A 20,961-nucleotide genomic window follows, 5' to 3' on the forward strand; every position below is an offset into this window, starting at 1 on the left:
CTGCTAGATTTTGTTGTGGTTGTACGATTGCAGCCAAGTTTACAGATTTTAACACACTAGTGAGAGATGAAACTTGTGCAGTTAAGGCTGTCACTGCATCCAACTCATAAATTCCAGCCACCCTCTTACTTGCAGCAGCTCTTTCAGCTGGCCATTGGTAGTTGTTGTTGGCCATCCTTTCCAAAATTTCATAAGCCTCATTGTAAGACTTTGCCAATATAGCCCCATTGGCTGATGCATCCACTATGGATCGAGTTTGTCCACTTAAACCATTGTAGAAAGTCTCCATCTGAATCCAATGAGGAATGCCATGATGAGGACATTTACGCAAGAGCTCCTTAAACCTCTCCCATGCCTCATATAAAGACTCACTATCCAACTGTTGAAAACCAGTTATGTCATTTCTGAGCTTGGCATTCTTTGTTGGAGGGAAGTACTTCATCAAGAACTTCTCTACCAAGTCATTCCATGTAGCTACTGATTGGGGAGGTAAGGAGTTCAACCATGCTCTTGCTCTATCCCGCAATGAATAAGGGAATAGCTTCAATCTCAAAGCCTCTTCAGTTGCTCCAGGTATCTTGAAAGAGTCACTTACTTCCATGAAGAGTCTAAGATGGAGATGAGGATCTTCTCGTTGGAAGCCCACTTGAATTGTCCCACGGTTTGAAGCATTTGGAACATCACCGGCTTAAGTTCAAAATGTAAGGCTTGAATATCTGGCCGTACTATGCTTGGATTCAGCTCATGCAACATGGGGACAACATATGCTCTGATGGCTCTATCTCTATCATCACCCTCAGCTGCCATATTAGTCTCATTATTATTCAATCCATTTCTCACTGCTTCAGCCATTGTTGGAACTGCTGCTAGGCCTCGTTGCTCCCTTCTTCTAGCTCGAAATGTCCTTTCTATTTCGATGTCAAAGGGTGCCAACTCTTGATCAGGCAGCATGTTCATACAAGGGTAAAAGCACCTGAGAATAAAAGGAAACTAATATCAAAGTAAAGAAATTTCAGTAGATAAAACAAAAACTTACTTCTACACTAATTATTAAAGACAAAAATCCCCGGCAACGGCGCCAAAAACTTGTTGCTTGTATCTTAAGATATCACGCAAGTATACGTATCGCAATCAAGTAATAAATGATAAGTAAAGTATCGATCCCACGGAGAATTATATCCTTAACTTTCAATGTAAAAATAAAATTGATTTAAATGAAATTAACAAGGTTGATTGGTGTTTGTCTAACTAATTAACCAAATGACAGTTAAAGAAAACTAAGGAACTAAAATGTAGATTTGAGCAATGGAAGAAACTTAATGAGTGACAAGTGTGTTAGGAATCAAATTTCCCTTCCCCTGAATTTTAAAACACAAATACTAAAGCAATACTACAACCCCAAGATAAATCAAGAACTTGGAATGAATGGCAATATGGTATTTTCCAATACACATAAGCTAGCATCCTAAATCAACATCAGCATATTCCTATGAAGAATTGAATTAAGAATGCAATTTAAACCCAATCCAATCAATGGTAATGTGAGGTAATTGGGTATTCCTACCCAACCTACTAATTAACACAACCTAATTAAAGATGATACTAACTCACACAATTCAACAAACACCTAGACTTCATTAATTTTCCAATTAATGAAATCATAACATTCATTCAAGAAAGATCATTCAAGAACTGAAATTAGTCAATATAACATGCTGAATTCATTAACAATAAAGTGGATTGCAATAAAACTAAAGAACACATGATTAGTTACATATCAAAATTCAGGTTTAGGTACTACTATCATCCCAACACAGCTAAGATTTAGCCCATAACAGAATTCAAATGCATAAAACCAAGTATAGTTGACATGAGATTAGAAAATAAGTAGATAGAGTTATAAAAACAAGAATAAACTAAGGCTTCAATGCTTCCACATGAGCTCCAGCTTTCTTCTTCAGCAAATCAGCAACTCCAGCAGCTCCTTGCTTCCACAAGAGCTCCAGCATTTGTTCTCTACCTCCTTCCTCTCAGCCAAGTCTCTCTTCCACACCTTGGTCGAATATCTCCTTCTCTCCTCCTTGCCTCTCTTCTCTTTCTTCCATAAATGTCTTCAATCATTAGGTTAGATTCTGGCCATAGGATTAGAACCTTCCTCCTGAGATCAAGGGCTGAAAACCATCATGTATTTACAAGAATTTAGTCCACTTAAGTTAGCCCTTTTTGGTCAATTCCATTTGAATTGGGTCTGAGAATATTCTGCTCCGTTGTTGTAGCAATGCAGCAACAACTCTATAACAAAGTTAGTGGACATGTTCTTCTATTATGAATCTTCACCTACATGTTCAAGAGAAAGAGAAACAGTCAAATTCATCCATAAAAAGAAGGGAAATTCATGCAATGTGACAAAAAATGAACTAAACAAAATGCAACATGTTGAGACTAAATAAAACAACACCTAATGAATACTATCACTAAAACAAAGACAAAATACTCCTAAATCAAGCCATCTCAAGTATAAAAGTTATAAATCTTAACTCTATGAAATAAAGTTATCAGCATGCAACCAATTGCATTCTCCATCACTTCAATCAACAGGGGGGGGGGGAAAAAATAAAAAAAGGGGGGGGGGGGGTGTGTGGTAGGGGGGGGGGGGGGTGGGGGGTAGAAAGAAGCAACCCCCTTCTAAAAAAAAAGCAGGGGGGGTGGGGAATAAAAAAAAAAAATATAAACCCCTGGAACCCCCCCATAGGAGTATCCAAACTTAGGTAGCTAGGGTTCCCCCCTAGTCCTACAGCTCTACTAGAGCCTGTGGTAATAACACTAACCACACTGGGAGGAGTATCCTCCCCTGGTAGATAGAAACCCTTACTAGGCTCCACTTTGAACCCGGTACAAGACACTAATCAGTATACAAGAATACTATTCACAAATACTGATTAACCAATTCTGAAAAATAAAAGATTATTCTAACAAAGAGTTAAATAATCAATATTAATTAATCACAAAAAAAAAAAAACATAAGCTCAATTTATACAAGTTCTGACAGCCTAATAATCGGGATGTTAACACCACGAGATCAATACATACCAAGTATTAGATCAATATTAACAAGAAAGTTTAGACAGCAGATAGTATAATCAGAGAGGCAAAAATAAATGAGATTAATTAAACCCTAATCATATCAGAATTACCTACCTATACTCAGATTGTCACCCAACAGGTTACAAAAAACATTAACAGAGTATACCACAATCATATGAAACACTTTTAACAGAGGTTTTATAGAACCGAATCATAATCATAGCATATTCATAACATATGAAATGAAAACAATTTCATAATATTAACAATTATGACAGAATTGAATAGAAACTATAAGAACCGAATTGTTATTCATATATCAGAGGTATAAGCAGCAAAAGAATTTAAAGAAATTAAGAATGTAACCTGAGATAACCTTAAACCATATAAGCAACCTTCAAATTTAGGATTTAAATGATTCAACAATACCTAAATGAAGCAAGGAACATGAATGAGATGGCTCTGATGCCAATTTGTGATCGTATTATCAAAATCTCATGCCCTAATATCTTGTGGACCGAACATACAAGGGTATTCAAATATCAGAGAAGAAGAAGACATGATTACGGAGTTCGGCATATGCCTACTCTCCGGGATTCAGGTATGAATCCAATTCACTAAGTCTTTGGGAGTTTACAGATCTAGAAGAAAAAAGAAGAGAATACGAATACACCTGATACAAGCAACCACAGGTCTCCAAAGTACCATCGAGTGTTCGCCTCACTCCAGCGATCAAAAGCCCTATGTTACCTCCTTCAAGCACCAGGGATAATCAGAGCTACAAGCAATCGAACACGACGGCCATGAACGAAACTTCAAGAGAGCTCCAAGAAGAACCCGTAGAACAGAGAGAAAAAATCTCAAAATGAAATCGATTTGCACACAATACCCCTGAACCAACCCAGCCTTCTTAATACAATAGGCTGTGAACCAAATTGAACCCAACCGGTTCGGTTCATGACTTAAGCAAGACAAATACCAGATTAGCCCTAACAATTTACTCTGGCAAGAGAATCACTTTTAAGGATCTTTTAGCACAGATCAGTAGAATTTGGCGTGGACCAGCGATCACTAAGTTCTATATTTCTCTCATGAGTGTAGGGTTTGTTGTTCTTATTGTAATTATATTTGGCTTGCTCACCATATTTACCAAAAACTACCATTTTGCGTATCTTGCACTAGCTCTCTTGATGGTTCTTTTGGTTCTCGCCATATGCCTCTACTTAGCGTTGATTTGGATGGTTGGCCTTGTGGTGTCCGTTTTAGAAGATGCTTGTTATGGAGTAGAAGCTCTCCGGAAAGCTGCAGTGCTTCTGGTGGGAAGAAAGTTTCAAGGTTATGTCATCAGCCTTCTTGTGATTCTAGTGCCAATATCTGGTTTTGTTGGATATGCGACCAGCTATATGAAATTTTCGCCAATGCTGAAAGCAGCTTTGCCTTTCATGTTGACAATCATCATGAGCTTGTGGAGTCTGTATGTTGCAGTGATGTTAACAGTTCTATATTTTGAGTGTAAGAAGCTCCATGGAGAAGAAGTGAATATGGAGAAAGCTTCAGGCTATAGAATGTTCATTGATGTTCCTCGAGGTATTGCATCTCTAAGAGTGACAAATCCAGGATTCAACATTAGGGGGCCAAAGAATAAAAGTCTAGAGATAACCTTTCCACTGGAGAAGCATTAATGCTTTTTTGTTATACATTTAATGTGTGGGCCCTTATAGAACCCATTGGGAGTCTCATCTCAGAATTATTTTATTATATTAAAGAATAACCCACATATATTTTGTGGGGCCCACCCATTTAAAGAAAAGGGTAAATTATTAATAATTTTTTTGTGACAAAATATAGATAAAGTAAAGCAACAATACAAAAAAAAAATACACATAATTCAACCCTATAAAGTATTATGCAAACCAAAAAAAAAATTTGGTAGGAGTTGCAAACCAATTATTAAGGTTGGTTTTTTTTTTTTTTTTAAGTTAAGTTAAGAGATGCAAATCAATGGTAGTTTTACATTATTAGACATTTTATTCATAATATAAAATTATATAGGGTAAATATCAATTACCTCCCCTCTTAGCTGGACAAATTGCACTTAGACCCCCTCTTAATTGGATAATATCACTTACCTCCCTCTTACCTAGCGAAATATCAAACACTTCCCCTCTGTTAACTTTCTCGGTTAAATTTAACTTTTACCGTTAAATATTTTTCTAAAACCCCAAACTATCCTTGGCTAAATTTTTTTTTTTAATTTAAACCATAAATTACCGTAATCACCTTAGCAGTTAAAATACTAAATTACCATCAATTTAAATAATTGTTAAAAACCAAAACACCATAGTTAAAATTCAAATTATCTTTAGTTATTAAAAACCCAACATACCCTTTTGATAATTTAGTATTGAAATTGCATTTTGATATCAAGCAGTTTGTGTTTTTTTAGTTGTTTGATAAAATTAAGAAAAAAAAGGGACTAAGTTGAGGTTTTAATAATTAAAGATAATTTTGATTTTTAACAATTACTTTAATTGGGGATAATTTAGTATTTTAGCTGCTAGGGTGATTAAGGTAATTTGGGGTTTAAATTAAAAAAATATTTTCAGCCAAGGGTATTTTGGGGTTTTAAAAAATATTTAACGGTAAAAGTTAAATTTAACCGAGAAAGTTAACAAATGGGAGATGTTTGATATATTTGCTAGGTAGGAGGGAGGTAAGTGATATTATCCAAGTAAGAGGGGGTAAGTGTTATTTGTCCAGCTAATAGGGGTGGTAAGTGATATTTACCCAATCAAATAACAAAAATTACTGAAGAAATAAAGAAATAGATAATATAAAATCAAATAAAAAGAATAATAAAAAAATGAGAAAAAGATAAACGACAAGTAAATTGAGAAAGAGTACCTAATTGTGGAGAATATTTTTTTTTCAATTTTTCCTTAACCCACACTTGTAGAAATGGAAGAGAATAAATAGGAAGAAAGAAAGGGATGAGAATAAGGTTTTTTTTTTGTATCAATTCTCATTCTCTATTAGCATATTTAAAAGAATAAGTACAAGAATTCATTATTGGTCAATAATGAAAAATGGTTTGATAAATTTTGTCGAAAATAAATTATGGAATGAAAAATAAGTTTGGTGTCAAAATAAAAAGTTGTTAGTAAATAATAGTGAGCAAGTGATAATAAAAGGGGGGGAAATATGGTTTTTATAAAAAAAAAAATGTGTATTGACTATTTTACCTTCACTTTAACCATAAAATTTTAAGTAAACTTGTGCATAAATGAAGATAATGGAATTCTCACATAATTCATAATAGATAAAAAGTTAATTATGGATTTTGGAAGTTTTTCTATTACTTTAAATACAAATAAAACTGATAATAGATGCCAAAAAACTTAAAATAATGAAAAAAAATCTCATATAAGAATGATAATTGATACAAAAAAGAGCATAAATAAGAAGAAGAGATGACAGATGAGAGAATAAATAGAGATTGAGGAGTTAGTTTCTAAATAGAAATGACATTTTTAATACCTAATAAGATTTTTTTTTTTTTTAATTCTTTTAACCCATGTTTATAGAAAGAGAAGAGAATAAATAAGAAGAAAACATGAGAGAGAAGAGAGAAGAGAATAAATAGGTATTGAGGAGTTAGTTCTTAATTATTTTTTCTTTAAAAACTATTCTTAATATTGGAGGGGCCAAATAGTGATATTCACATGTGGAAAGAGAAAAAACTGAAAAAAAAAAATTTAATATAAAAACAAAAAAAAAAATTAAGGAATTAATAAATTTAAAAAAAAAAAACACTGTAGGTCCGCCCTTGATCTCTGGTGTGATGAAGTTTGTGGGCTTAAGGTATCATTTCCATGTGTTGACTCCAATAATAGAAATTCAAAAAACTTAGACAGACTGCAACTATATTTTGTGTGTTTGGAAAGTGGATTCCAATTATTTATCTAATCAATCGGGATTTGTAGAGCAGTTAGTTTTCATAATTATTGAATATATTCTTTTAAGTAGTTGTATCTGCATGTTGGTGCAAGAAATATGATCTTAGCTCCATGGTTCGCTCTAGATCCAGCCTTCGCTCCTCAGACCGAAACAAAGTGAAAGTGGGCCGCCTCTGAGGATGGGAAGCCACCTCCGATGATCAAGTTAGTCTAGGCCAGCAAATGACAAACTCCACTGAGGAATAACGACCCCAAGAGATGATGTAGATCATGCTCTATTAGGAGTTAGAAAGCTGAAAAATGAGATGGCTGGAGTGTGTAGAGCTTACCCCGTTCCTCTGCGATGAGGGATTATATGTCCAGCTCTTACCTTTAGTGATGGCTTACCTGCCGTTTTGCTAGACAGTGGTCCTTTCAGCCGCTCGAGAGCTCTCGTAGCCGCCCAATCCATCTCCTCCACTAGTTGTTGGGTCCCATCAGTCCATCTCTATTTTGCGGCGTGTCAGAGTCAATAGGGATCCTGTAGTCCCAAGGCTCAAGGAGATCTCGGATCATACTATATCCCTAATATAGTTAATTCCTCATATAAGTATCCGTTTCAAGCACGTGGGCCCTAAGCCACATAGGTTGCTTATTCTCAGCTAGAGATGAGCTGGCCTAAACCCCTTAGCCGTTCAAGGACCGACCCCAAGACCACTCTCCTGGGCCAGACATAATCGTGACGATAACATTAGCCCCCTAGTCTTTATGGCAAACTTTTGGCGTGAAAATTATCTTTTTCCCGCCTTAAAATGCTTTAAAGTCCGAAGGAGTCTTCTTGGGAAATCAAAAAATTACTTCCCACTAAGCGACTTTATTTCCTCACCAAGTTTCTAGGCACGATGAAGCTCCATATTTAATACTAGCCTAGTACCGCAAGCCACAACAGCTGTTCACACCTTCTTCTGACAGCATACACTTCCTTACAAGACCTCTGTTCGACCGCCAGGTGTCTCGGTTATCAGCTTCTTGCTAGGGATGAAGCGTCGTAATGATGAGATGTGAAGATCAAAGAGTTGCACTCGGTTCCCAAAAATATGTGTCCTATAAATTAGATATTCATAACTCTTTCCTGGAACTGTTCAAACTGCAATTTTTACTTTTCTTTTGTGCATCCTGGCGAACAAGATTGATCGTATTCACCGATCCTTGGAGAGGGCTATCGATATCTTCCTGGGCGATGTGGGGAAGAAGAGTGCGAGGAAGATAAGACCTTTTCACGGGCGCCACTAGACCCTCGAGTCCTTCATCTGAGAAGGAGGAAGAAAAGAGAGGAGATTCCCCATAAATTGGTGGCTCTTCTTCTGCTATTCCATCCATTGCCCAACAAGGAGCCCCCGCCTGACCACGCTGGTATGGCTACTGTAGCCTATCTTCGTCTTCTAGCTTTTGTAGAACAACGTTCCTCTAAACCCAGATTAGGGCCTCTAGATAATCCCAACCTTCTTCGCCCGTCACATGTGACGCTGATGAAGACTGCCTTTAGGATTCCTAATGATTTTCAAATCAGGCTTCTTGCCCCTTGCGGAAAGGGCTAACTTCCTTGCAAAGGCTGAGATCCCTCTGTACTTCGACTCTTTATTGGGTGGCCTGAGGCTTCCTCTGTGCCCCTTTGTTAAGCAAACCTTGGAGTATTACGGACTCCATCCGGGTATGCTGACACCCAATGGGTGGAGATACCTTATTGGTTTCATGGGATGCTGCCACCGCTTTGGTGTAGAGTGTAGCTTAAATTTGTTCCAAAGTCTTACCTCAATTAGGGCTGTTGACGGAGTTGGCTGGTACAGCTTTAGCAAGCGTGGTACAGCCACTCGTAAATTCATGATCCTGGAAGAAGGAACTTTGCCTCAAACCCATAAGAAATGGAAGGAGAGGTTTATAGCATGTAAAATCCCGTCTGGCTATATCTCTTGTGCCTGGTCGTCCTTTCGCCACAAGAGATCAAGAAGTTGAATGACAAGCCCTTACTTGGAAAGAAAGAGGAACATTTTTTCAACACTTTCTTGAAAGGAGAGGGGGGGGGGCGTCCACGGTTGTGAGATGGAATATGAAGCTTCCCTCATTCTGTGGGGAGTGATGATCGGTGAGCCCCCTAATCCTTCTTCCTTTCTCACCGGATGAGATCTGAATCTTATTTACTTACTAGGAAATTCATTATTTTTGCAATTCCGGCTATGCAGATTGATAGGGAAGCTCTGTTTCAAAGATACAATCTTTCTCGGACAGTTGCTAAATTGGAACAGGAGAAAATTCAGGAACTAAAGAATGATTCTCCCATCTCTACAGCCGGGCTCCCACAACCAGTGACAAGGATCCCCGTTGACTCAGAGCTGAAGACCTTGGAGGAAATTCTCCAAGGAGTGAAAGAAGAAATTGGTGCCCCTGGGAGGAGGAGGAGGAGAAGGAGAAAAAAGAAGAGAAGGAGGAACCAATCTCAGTTTCTAGTGAAGAATGTCCCGACACTTCTCACAGGCAAAGAGTTAATAGGGATAGATCCCGTAAGTGACTGTCATCTCCTCCCACAACAAGAGGTAAAGAAAAAAGAACAAGAACTGGAGACTTTGGAAAAGTTAAGAAAGGTGATCCGGCCGGAATTCCCAAGTCACCGACTCCAAGGAAGAAGGTCAAAGAAGAAGTTGTTCAAGACCCTTATCCGAGAACCAACAAAGTCCCTGTTGGGCACAAGTTTCCTCTTGGGCTTGGGACTCCAGTGTCTCACTTTCCAAAAACATAGACTTTTGAAGATTCTCCTCCTTGTGCTGCCCCTGAGGCAACACCAACAACAGTTCCCGATTTCTTTGATGATGCTGCTCCAGATGCTCCTAGAGCCCGTCACTTCAACCATTTCAAAGGGTGTTGAGATCTACCTCCGCATTACATGGAGCCTCATGCTCACGATCTACCGGGAAGTCTCAAACCTCCGAGGACCCATTTGAATCATCGCCTACCACTTGGATTCCTAAGTGGAATATTTCTTTTGAAGGTGGTATGTCCGAGCATCCTACCAGGATGAGGGAATGGTTGGAGCATGGAGTAGCCTTGGATGATAAGGTGGCGGCCGACAAGCTTCCCCTGCATCTCTTATCCTCTCGCTTGGCTGAGTAAGATATCTCTTTTATAATTTCATTTTTCAGCTTTCTTTTCTTCACAGAACCTTTCTCACACATTGTCTTTTTGTCTCATAGAAATGTGTATGAGAATGCCTTCTTAACCGAAGGTCTACTTCGACGAAGCAAGCTTCTGTCTTCCAAAGTAACATCTCAAGTGAAAATTTTCGTTGATCTGCAACACAAGAATGCCTCCCTAGCATCTGACCTTGCTGCTCTTGTGAAAGAGAAAGATGCCCTATCAAAGCAAATGGAAGGAGCTAAAGAACATATCCAACAGCAAATCAATAGGAGCGCCCAGTGTTTGAAACAGAGGGTTGATGCTCTAAAAGAGAAGGAAGCGGCCGACAAGCTGAATCAACAAATGGTCGGGAACAATCTCTCTATCGAATCAAAAAGGTTCAGACTTCATCTGCGAGTCCAAGAATTAGAGGGTCTCTGGGCCTCCTCCCAAAAAGAGGTGAGATCTTTGTCTTCCAAACTCTCCAAGAGCGAGCAGCGAAACCAGGTGCTTCAGGCTAAAGTCAATAAACTATTCGCCAAAGTGAAAGATGCGGGTGAAGAAGTCGTGGTGGCTTTCAAGAAGTCGGAGGAGTTCCAGAAGGTGGTACTTGATGCTGTTGTACAAAGTTTCGAGAACGGTTTTGACCATGCCTTTGGGCTGTTGATCGACAAGCTTCTTGAAGACTTGCTAAAGGAAATCTACAAAGGTTCTCCTTTCAACGCAGACACTTGCAAGCGCTTGAAGATTCTTGTGTTCAACTAGATGCAATCTTCTTCTGAAGATGCCGTAGCACCTCCAACAAGTTCCTTGAACCCTGCCCTTGGCGCCAAGGACTCCTCAGCTGATCAGGACCCGTTCCTCTTATACAAGTCAACCCAGACGGCTCTATGAATGCCCCAAAAGATACTCAGCTTTCGTGAACCAACAGACTTTTTCTTCTTCTTTTAAGAACTTACTTTTTGTAGTGACCTTTTTGGAGACTTTTCTTCTGAGCTTTTCAGAAGTACTCTTTTTTGAAAGATTTTTGTTAAGTCTTGAACTTTATTAATGCCATATCGCATTGAAGACCATTTTCTCATATCAAATTATAATAATTCTTTCTTCAAGAGCAAAGTCTTTCTTTTCACTATCACTTAGCCCTCTGAATCCTTTGACAAGACCCACGAGGGGACGTGTTCAAGCACAAATGTAGAAAAGGTTACTCGTAAGATATGAGAAAGTAAAGTTACAAGGGTTACCAATGCTTCTCGGCAAAGTGGTAAGCATTATCCCATAGGTCAACAAAGAAGCTTCTCCACGAAGTCACTGAAGAGAACACTTGCCAAAAAGTAGAAATCATCTATTAAGAGGTAGGGGAGTTCTCTGCTGAAAAGCATAAATCATCTGTGAAGCTAAGGAGCTTGTAGGAAAGACATCTGCTGAGAAGCAAGAATCATCTACGAAGCTACGGAGCTTGTAGGAAAGACATCTACGAAGCTAAGGAGCTTGCAAGAAAAGACATCTGTTGAGATGCAGGAATCATCTGCGAAGCTAAGGAGCTTGTAGGAAAAGACATCTGCTGAGAAGCTGGAATCATCTGCGAAGCTAAGGAGCTTGCAAGGAACATCCGCGAAGCTAAGGAGTTTGCAAGAAAAGACATCTGCGTAGCTAAGGAGCTTGCAGGAAAAGACATCTACTGAGAAGTAGGAAAGACATTTGCTGGGAAGCAGGAATCATCTGCGAAGCTAAGGAGCTTGCAGGAAAAGACATCTGCGAAGCTAAGGAGCTTGCAGAAAGACATTTGCGAAGCTAAGGAGCTTGCGGGAAAGACATTTGCGAAGCTAAGGAGCTTGCAGGAAAAGACATCTGCTAAGCTAAGGAGCTTGCAGGGAACATCCGCGAAGCTAAGGAGCTTGTAGGAAAAGGAGCTTGTAGGGAACATTAGCGAAGCTAAGGAGCTTGCAGGAAAAGACATCTGCTGAGAAGCAGGAATCATCCGCGAAGCTAAGGAGCTTGCAGGAAAAGACATCTGCAAAGCCTTCGCATGCGTCATGGGCATCTGGTGATCTGCTTTTCTCCAGATAGACATCAAGGATCTCTTTGCAAACTAAATATAAACCTGTGGAAGCTTATCAGAGGATATTCTGAAAACTCTTCCTCCTGCGGATCCATCTCTGCCAAACCCTCGAGTTCTCCTTAAGCTGGTATCTGAGACATGGATGAAGGTGTCGTTGGGGTTCTATGAGGCCGAATCCACAAGGCTGCTAAAGATTTTCATCACCTATGCGTGCACCGGTATTCAGTGCTTTATGCAAAGGCACTTTCCACCATAAGCCCCCTGATCGGGGGGACTGAAAAATCTTTTGTCTTCAAAGATATGGGGGACTATCCTCGCTTCCGAACGAAAAAGATTGTCGTATAGAGTTCAAATGGTTTAACTTCCAGAAGAAGGTCACGAAGAAGCACCTCCGGACGGTCCTTCCTCTCAACTCATCAGATATTTGTTGCAAGAAGATGATTTTGGAAGGCCGCCGCCTATCATACGCATCTTTTTGACTAGACATGTTCGAGGATACTGCCATGAAGGAGAGAGTCATAAAGGAGCACATTGGACTCCAGATCTGGGATTCCCGTCTGGTTCGTGAACCATTGAGTCAGGCTTAGATCTAGAAATCAGGTATCCTTAAGTCTTCCCTACACTTTTGGCTCATACCCAAACAAAGGAAGAGCAACTGAACCTTTTGTTGACTCTTCCCACAAACGGCGCCAAATGTTGGTGCAAGAAATATGATCTTAGCTCCATGGTTCGCTCTCGATCTAGCCTTCGCTCCTCAGACCGAAACAAAGTGAAAGTGGGCCACCTCTGAGGATGGGAAGCCACCTCCAACGATCAAGTTAGTTTAGGCCAGCAAATGATAAACTCCACTGAGGAATAACGACCCCAAGAGATGATGAAGATCATTCTCTTTTAAGAGTTAGAAAATTGAAAAATGAGATGGCTGGAGTGTGTAGAGCTTACCCCGTTCCTCTGCGGTGAGGGATTATATATCCGGCTCTTACCTTTAGTGATGGCTTACCTGCCGTCCTGCGAGACAGTGGTCCTTTCAGCCGCTCGACAGCTCTCGTAGCCACCCAATCCATCTCCTCCACCAGCTATTGGGTCCCATCAGTCCATCTCTATTTTGCAGCGTGTCAGAGTCAACAGGGATCCTGTCGTCCCAAGGCTCGAGGAGATCTCGGATCATACTATATCCCTAATATAGTTAATTCCTCATATAAGTATCCGTTTCAAGCACATGGGCCCTAAGCCACATAGGTTGCTTATTCTCAGCTGGAGATGAGCTGGCCTGAACCCCTTAGCCGTTCAAGAACCGACCCCAAGACCACTCTCTTGGGCCAGACATAATCCTGACAATAACACTGCACAAAATTTTAGTACTGAAAAATCATCCTGGTTGTTAGCACAAGCTGATTTAAGGATTTATTGAATTCCAATTCTTTTTCTTCACCTCATTTTCATGAACTTCTCAAGCTACTAGAATTGGGACATAGTAGTAATAACAAAAACTGTTTTGACGGTTAAGATGAGTGAGTAGCTTTGAAGAAGAGAATGAACATTTGCAATCGACAAAATGAGTTGCAACTCAGTTCTTTGATTAAATGGTAAACATTTAGGTCTAATGTGATATTTCAAAAAGAAGGCTTAGAAAATTGATGAGTTAAACCACATCTGATTCAAATCAAAGATTTCTCCAATCTGATTGAGTTCCTAAGCAAGCATCCTAATAGCTCAACGTTCTAAATTAATGCGAATATTTAGAGATACAAAATCAAAATATAAAATTAAAAATACAAATTCAAGAAAAGAAAGTAATTTTTTCTATGAAATTCTAATGTTAACTTTAGTGACAAGACATGGGTCAAAATGCATCCATACATGACTCTTATTTGAAGTTTAAAATAATTACTAAACTGTCTCATTTAACAACCAAAACTAGTTGTTATAACTAATCTAGCTGTTGTAAGAGTCTTATTCAAATTGTAATATTTGATTTATAAACACATACATCACATAGTCACCTGGAACCAATTAGACATTCTAAAACTGTGCATAACAGTGCACATATATTCCGAATGATTGGCTGAGAAAGCAAAGTAAATACAAGACTATTGGGAAATTTAAAATTAAGTTTTTAATCTTAGTTAATCATTTGATACAAAGATGTATGTTCCAGAGAGTTGTGCACGGCAAATGATTTTTTTTCCGTTTTATGGTATACCAGACACCTTATTCCCTTCCAACTTTGTTTCTTTTTTTTTAAATCTTCCCACCTCTCAATGTCCACTGATTAAAATGTCTCCCCTTTTGCGAACCATTCAAATTTAATCTCTCTCAAACTAGATAACGCCAACAATCTCTTATGAAAGTTGAAGTTTCAGTTCATCTTCACCACTTTAATCTTCATGAATTGTGATCTAATAAGTCATCTAATTAGCCAAAATAAGCGAGTACTCTTAACTACCAATAGAATCCCTTAAGTTTTGTTCTAGAGAGAAGAGACCAGCAGCAGCACATACATCACCAAAGAATTAAATGAAAATCTATTAGTTTCATCCAATATCTTAATTTTGAACAATTTGTTACTTGAAAAATATTATAATGTTAAGAAATATATTCCTCATCACTTTGATAAGGCTCAAATTTGGATAAATCAGTTCAAAAATGCAGAGGCAAGTCACAACCACTTTATAGCATTTGTTCATTCACCAAAAAAAACAACCAATGCTCTTTGTGTTTGTTAAACCAACAAAATCATGTATTCATAAAGATGACATGAAAATCACAGAACACATAAAAAAAAATCATATGATCATATAAAAGCATTCACTCCTATTTTGTGACAAATATTTTTTGTCCTCTTTTTTTGAAATACCAGAGTTTTGTATTATATATTATGTCTTTACCTATTTTCTATTAGATATTTTTTACATTTTGGTTACTAATAATGAGATCTACACATAACAAATAAATATAAATAAAAACAGAGGAATTAAACTACTTATTTAGTCTAAATTTATATCTTATTTTTCTTTGAGAAATAAAGAGAATTTTCGTTTTAGAAAAAGAAAGAAAATTTTTAAATCATAAAAGATATATTGTTTAAATAAAACTTTGAAATATTTACTTTGGTGAATTCTATAGAAATAATAATCACAAATCATAAAAAATCTTAAAAAAACACAAATCTAAAAGAAAAAAGGACGAGATTTTTAAAATCATGACCTAGAAAAAAAGAGCTGCATTGCTTACACCAAATCTCGATATTTATATTATTTTTCTTCATGAATCAATAAAGAGAATTTTTAAATTGCAGAAAGATTTTTATGTCAATTTTCTTTGAAATATATTTAGTTTTGTATTGTATATTATGCATTTATCTATTTTCTATTAGATATTTTTAACATTTAGTTACTAATAACAAGATATACACCTAACAAAAAAATAAAAATAAAAAAAGAAAGAAAAATTTTAAATTACAATCTAGAAAAAAAATACTTATTTACTCCAAATTTATAACTTATTTTTCTTTGAGAGTCAAGATAGAGAATTTTTAAATAATAAAAAAATAAAAACTTGTTTAAGGAAAACTTGCAAATATTTACTTTGTTGGATTCTATAAAAATCATATCACAAATCGGAAAAAATCTTACCAAAAAACAAATCTGAAAAAAATCAGGATGAGATTTTAAAATCATGAACTAGAAAAAAATTGCCTTTTTTAACTCCAAATCTCTATATTATTTTTCTTCGTGAATCAAGAAAGAGAAATTTTAAATTGCAGAAAATACCTTATTCCCAAAAATATCTTCCAAAAACATATATATTTTTAGAAAAAATAACGTTTCCTTTTCATTCTTCCTCCCCCCTCTCTCTCTTGGTTTTACGGACGAAAGATTTACAATTTTAGTTGACAGAGCATGGTTGCGTTTCACACTTTCACCAGAGGCCATACTTAACGTACATGCACTTCGTTTTCATTTCATTCCTCTTCAAGTGTCAGTTGCTCCTGGACTTATTTATCTTCAGCTTTGATGAATCTTTTCGACGTGAAGCCGGTGGGAGAATACAGAAAGTAGATAGCGAGCAAGTTCCAAAAAAGAAAAGCCTTGATCCCTTTGTATTCACAATAAGTACAACCCTTTGTGCAACTTGCTCATCGTTGTTTTCAGTGAGTTCAAGTAAGAGAAATCTTGTTTCAAATAACAACCTGGTTCTCTAATACAAACTAGAATTGCATTCAGGTTTATGGTGGATTTTTGTAGTGAGTGAGATCGGATGAAAAGCACTTTGACTGGAATCCCTGTGCCATTATGTTAGTTCACTTGGCCCTAGTTGTTGAATTATTCTAGTCTATATCATTACCTATTTCGTCACAAGTGCGATGAATAAAGTTGGCATTGCTCCCATGGTAACAATCAGGTGGATTTTCTTAGTTATTCTCCTAAATTTGATTTTCTTTTTCTTTTTAAGGTTAACGACTAAAGAATCCAAGATATTTTTATCACCAAGGGATATTGTTAGATTTGGGAAATGGTTAAAGAAAATTGGTCCACAACAAAGACTTGTCTCGAATGCTTCTAAAAGGAAATCATGGAATTGGGTAAACATTTTGTCTCTAAGGGCCACAAGTGTTTAATACCTCTCGGTTGGAGAGGCTTAATTGCAATTTGGACACACCCAAAATGGATGTAATTGTAAGATTGTGTATTGTTTGTTTGTAGAGAAGAGGAATTTCTTCCAATTCAAAGGACACATGGATTTTTTGTTCAACGATTTTAATGGTCTCTCTAAAACCAAAGATGGATTGTTTGTAAATTTCTCGCTTGGGGACTTTGGGCATACTCCATTTTGCCAATGATTGGTCAACATCATTGTTTAATTCATCTTGGTTTAGGATATTGGTAGCTATATTGGTCTCCTGCTAACTCATTGTTCTTGAAGACATGCTTCGAGAAAACACTCATTATTTAACTAACTCTTTCTCCTCCTCCTAAAAGAAAGTGGTCCACTTAGAGAAGTCTTCACCTGTCACTAAAACCAAACACAAAAGAGAACTTACACTCACCTTCTGGCTCACCTCTAGGAGTCATACCATGACAATTTATTTTACTCCTAGGATACAGAGCCAAACAATCAAGAAGAAAATCAAAAGAAAGAAAACAAAAGTGTATTTTTCAAAAGAATATGAACAAAAACAGAAAGCAAATAGGCGGCAAAGCCAGCCATCAATCTACCAAAACTAAAAGGAAGTAAACAAAACATGAACAAAAGATGTAGAAAAATAAATGCATAAAAGAATTTAAAAAATAAAATAAAATAATGAAACATAGGCAACAAGGCAACTATATGCAAATGCAAGAAAAATGAAAGAAAGGCGGCATAGCCGTCCATTTCATGCATTGATGTAATGATAGGTACAAGAAATGATAAGGTTACAAGGAGGGTAGCCGGACCATCAAAGAGGGTAACTGGACTTACACTAGTAAAGCTTGGGTTACACCGGCATTGTTGTAATGATGCACGACATTTTCATGGCTTTGATATCAAGGATGAGGATAGGATCTTTTGTGGTGTTACAAGTATTGATGGAGAATCATAGAGGAATGATACAAGTAATGAGAAAGGGGATGAGGATTCAAAGAGAAGTTGAGAAAGAAATCCTAAAAGAGAGTCCAGGGCACCTCTATTTATAAGCATGGGTATTAATGGATTTGAAATTCAAAATCTGAAATCCTAAATAGTGCAACTTAAAGATTCATTTCCAAATATCTATCACTATAGATGAATTGGAGATGTTGTCAGGCACTGTAGCTAATTGCAAAAGTATTTATGAGATATTATTGTGACAAGATTACTATTGATGGATAGTAACCTATCGGGGGCTCTAGCCGAAAGTAGCTTTGCTCTCTACCATCTGTTTGGAATATCGAATCTTGACCCCTAGATTTGTATTGTTGAGATATTGTTTGAAATGATATCATTTCGCCTTGGTTAAATCTTGGCATTTGGTTTGCATTGTTGAGAGAATCCTTGGTTAGCACCATTGGATTTTCCATGATTGATGATGAATCTTAGCCTTTTGATTTGCATTGTTGAGAGGATATTTGCTTTATACCATTGGATACAATAATGATTGATGATGAACCATTCCAAGGAATTTCATGTGTCAAAGACATTGTTTTCCCTTTTGGTTTGGTTCATAATAGTTAACCTAATTTGGCTACCTGGTTAATTGGTTTAATCCTATTTGACCAAGCTTGATATTGACTGGACCATTCTTAAACTAGAATAATGAAGAGGTCCATTTTCTGATAGGACTCATCAGACTATTCATTGCTAGAATAGTAATGGTGACCTATAGCTTACATTGGGTAATAGGGTGTTGATATTATCGTCTTGGCTAACGATTTCCCATTTTCAAGTCCTGGGAATGGATGTAATATTTGTAGGTGATTATTTGGTAGTAGGTTTTTTGCCTTTGCCACTAGTATTGATTGTATTTTTGGGACGTCCATTGCCACATTCTTGGCCGTGTTTGCTAGTAACATGAACAAAGGGGGTGGATGCAATAGATTCAACGAGAAAATGATAGGTCACTTAATTGCATTAATATTATATCAAATCCTTTGTATTTTAATGAGACTAATTGGTTGTTTTATTTGGATATATATTATATGGACAGATTAGAGCGTTTGGATATTAAGTCCAGAAAAAGAATGGTTTAAATTCACATCGCCACATTTTAAAATCAAATAAAAGAACCAGACCCAAATTAAGATGGAGGATTTGATTATGTCCAAATCAGAAGGATTTTTGTGAAATGTCTTAATTCAACAAACAAAGATTTTGTTCTCTCTTGCCATTGGACATCTAAGGAAGAATTTGAATTGGAAAGTGACTAAATTAGAAATCATTGCATTGACAAAAAGGATAATGGAAACAATCAAATAAGCAATGAGGAAGAATGAAAACAATCAAATGAGCAAGGAGAAAGAAAGGAAACAACTGAATTGGGAAGAATTGCATTATTAAAGAAAACAATGGAAATGACAAAATTGGAAAGGATGCAAAATTGACAAGAAACCTCTATAAGAAGGAAGGCATTTTTGGAGATTGATCATCACAAGCTACAACAAGAGGAAGCCACAATTTTAAGGAAGAAATGGCACAATGTTTTTTATTTTCATTTCTTTATTCTTCTTTTCCATGTCTAGCTAATTCCATCTTTCGATCAAGATTAATAGAAGTTTGATTTTCGACAATTGTGAGACTTTGGGTAATTAGTTTTCTTTAATTCTCAAGTATTATACAATTTCCATGTTTATTATGTTATTGGATTAATCCTTAGACAAAAGGCATATTGTTTGATGATTAATACAATACTTAGTCAATTAAAATAATTATTTTTTATTCTCATATAAGTGACAAATAGCATCCTCGAATGGGTAATCAATGCTCTAGAGAGTGTGCTATGAGAATGTATGTTCTAGTTTAAATAAACAAGATTTTTCTAGGTTTATTGACTAGGGATTGAGTCTTTCGTATTTGATGCAATTAATAGACATAACTCAAAGGATAGATCCGAAGGTTATCATTATTAATTAGGGAATAACTCAAAGGACGGATCCGAAGGTTATCGAGAAAGTAGGGAAAGATTGGTTGTTAGATAACTAATCCTCAATGATCAAAACCAATCTACCCGAAATTAAAGTTTTTGTTTTTAAGTCAATGATCAATTGAGAGAATCAATACTGAAATTAAATATTGATTGAAAGTTTTTATTATTCTAATTTTCTTGTTAACTACTACATCCGTTTATTTATTTTATTCATTATTTAGTTTCTTGATTCAAACCCCCCCTCCCAATTTTTATCAAGGAATAAATCTTCACCAATCTCTACGTATTCGACCCTACTCACTGCTATTACAAATTCAGTTGAGAGAAGGATTATCTTTGGTGGATTCGACACCCATCAAATTTTGGCGCCATTGCCGGGGATTGGTTCTTTTAGATTTATTCCTTTAGCTTTATTTATTTATTATTATTTTCTTCCTTAATCTCTTGGTTGTTTGTTTTATGCCTCGATCCACTCGTGCAGGTGAACTTCAATTTGATCATGAGATTGAGAAAATAGCTTGTAGATTGAGGAAGGAAACCAAACAATATTTTCAGGGAGTATCATCTTCTTCATCTTCTAGTATTGATTTAATTGGATTATTTGTTATTTGGGCTTGAAGAAGAAACCATGGATGCTAATAATATTAATGAAATGACCTTAAAAGATTTAGCCATGCCAAATTTGAACCAACAACCATTATGCATTGAATATCCAAATATTGGGGTTGCTTTTGAATTAAAATCTAGTTTGATTCATTTACTCCCCACTTTCTGTGGTCTTGCAAGTGAAGATCCTCATAAACATCTCAAGGAGTTCCATGTGGTGTGCTCTACAATGATGTCAGATGGTGTAACCAATGAACAAATCAAGTTACGAGCCTTTCCATTTTCTTTGTCTGAAAAAGCTAAAGATTGGTTGTACTACTTACTTTCTAGTTCAATAACCACTTGACTGAGATGAAAAAGCAGTTTCTTGAAAAGTTTTTTCCTGCCTCGGCAGCTGCCACTATAAGGAAATATTTATGTGGGATCCGACAATATCATGGAGAAACTCTTCATGAGTGTTGAGAAAGATTCAAGCAATTGTGTGCTAGTTGTCCCCAACATCAAAT

At 36.7% G+C, this 20,961-nt stretch overlaps 1 non-coding gene across 1 annotated transcript; it reads left to right on the top strand.

Annotated features, from left to right (window-relative positions):
• Positions 1 to 305: 305 nt before the first annotated feature.
• LOC149018517 (small nucleolar RNA R71) lies at positions 306 to 412 on the top strand. Its single transcript, XR_016173320.1, has one exon. It is a non-coding gene; the product is annotated as a small nucleolar RNA R71 (small nucleolar RNA).
• The last annotated feature ends 20,549 nt before the right edge of the window (positions 413 to 20,961 follow it).

The sequence above is a fragment of the Hakea prostrata genome, chromosome 4, assembly GCF_041222555.1.
Source record: "Hakea prostrata isolate BN-2017 chromosome 4, UWA_Hpros_2, whole genome shotgun sequence".
Lineage (NCBI taxonomy): Eukaryota > Viridiplantae > Streptophyta > Magnoliopsida > Proteales > Proteaceae > Hakea > Hakea prostrata.